The sequence below is a fragment of the Labrus bergylta genome, chromosome 5, assembly GCF_963930695.1.
Source record: "Labrus bergylta chromosome 5, fLabBer1.1, whole genome shotgun sequence".
Lineage (NCBI taxonomy): Eukaryota > Metazoa > Chordata > Actinopteri > Labriformes > Labridae > Labrus > Labrus bergylta.
This window is the reverse complement of record NC_089199.1, coordinates 25,583,243-25,585,089: the sequence shown is the minus strand read 5'-3', so window position 1 is coordinate 25,585,089 and position 1,847 is coordinate 25,583,243. Positions and strand designations below refer to the sequence as shown.

Sequence of the window (1,847 nt, the reverse complement as noted above, 5' to 3'; positions counted from 1 at the left end):
AAAGAGACAGGTGAGACTAAAGACACAGGTGAGACTAAAGAGACAGGTGAGACTAAAGACACAGGTGAGACAAAAGACACAGGTGAGACAAAAGGCACAGGTAAGACTAAAGACACAGGTGAGACTAACAAGACACAGGTGAGACTAAAGAGACAGGTGAGACTAAAGACACAGGTGAGACTAACAAGACACAGGTGAGACTAACAAGACACAGGTGAGACTAACGAGACATAGGTGAGACTAACAAGACACATGTGAGACTAAAGAGACATAGGTGAGACTAAAGACACAGGCGAGACTAAAGACAGGTGAGACTAGAGAGACAGGTGAGACTAAAGACACAGGCGAGACTAAAGACACAGGTGAGACTAAAGACAGGTGAGACTAAAGAGACAGGTGAGACTAACGACACAGGTGAGACGAAAGACACAGATGAGACACAAGACACAGGTGAGACTAAAGAGACAGGTGAGACTAAATATACAGGTGAGACTAAAGAAACAGGTGAGACTAAAGAGACAGGTGAGACTAAAGACACAGGTGAGACTAAAGAGACACAGGTGAAACTAAAGACACAGGCGAGACTACCAAGACACAGGTGAGACTAAAGACACAGGTGAGACTAAAGAGACATAGGTGAGACTAAAGACAGGCGAGACTAAAGACACAGGTGAGACTAAAGACAGGTGAGACTAGAGAGACAGGTGAGAATAAAGACACAGGTGAGACTAGAGAAACAGGTGAGACTAAAGACACAGGCGAGACTAAAGACACAGGTGAGACTAAAGACAGGTGAGACTAAAGACACAAGTGAGACTAAAGACAGGTGAGACTAAAGACACAGGCGAAACTAAAGACACAGGTGAGACTAAAGAGACAGGTGAGACTAAAGAGACATAGGTGAGAATAAAGACACAGGTGAGACTAAAGAGACAGGTGAGACTAAAGACACAGGTGAGACGAAAGAGACAGGTGAGACTAAAGACAGGTGAGACTAAAGACACAGGTAAGACTAAAGACACAAGTGAGACTAACAAGACACAGGTGAGACTAAAGAGACAGGTGAGACTCAAGACACAGGTGAGACAAACGACACAGGTGAGACTAACAAGACACAGGTGAGACTAACGAGACATAGGTGAGACTAACAAGACACAGGTGAGACTAAAGAGACATAGGTGAGACTAACAAGACACAGGTGAGACTAAAGACAGCTGAGACTAAAGACACAGGTGAGACTAAAGACACAGGGGAGACTAAAGACAGCTGAGACTAAAGAGACAGGTGAGACTAAAGACACAGGTGAGACTAAAGACAGCTGAGACTAAAGAAACAGGTGAGACTAAAGACACAGGGGAGACTAAAGACACAGGTGAGACTAAAGACAGCTGAGACTAAAGAAACAGGTGAGACTAAAGAGACAGGTGAGACTAAAGACACAGGTGAGACTAAAGAAACAGGTGAGACTAAAGACAGCTGAGACTAAAGAAACAGGGGAGACTAAAGACAGCTGAGACTAAAGAAACAGGTGAGACTAAAGACACAGGCGAGACTAAAGACACAGGTGAGACTAAAGAGACAGGCGAGACTAAAGACACAGGTGAGACTAAAGACAGGTGAGACTAAAGAGACAGGTGAGACTAAAGACACAGGCGAGACTAAAGACACAGGTGAGACTAAAGACAGGTGAGACTAAAGAGACAGGTGAGACTAAAGACACAGGCGAGACTAAAGACACAGGTGAGACTAAAGACAGGTGAGACTAAAGAGACAGGCGAGACTAAAGACACAGGTGAGACTAAAGACACAGGCGAGACTAAAGACACAGGTGAGACTAAAGACAGGTG

At 44.6% G+C, this 1,847-nt stretch overlaps 1 long non-coding RNA gene across 1 annotated transcript in view; it reads right to left on the bottom strand.

The window, feature by feature from the left end:
* The window catches only part of LOC136179271 (uncharacterized), a 1,783-nt gene extending 1,474 nt beyond the window's left edge, over positions 1 to 309 (bottom strand). Inside the window, exon 1 of the long non-coding RNA XR_010666446.1 lies at positions 1 to 309. This exon is cut by the window's left edge and continues 899 nt beyond it. This is a non-coding gene — a long non-coding RNA (uncharacterized lncRNA).
* Between the last annotated feature and the right edge of the window lie 1,538 nt (positions 310 to 1,847).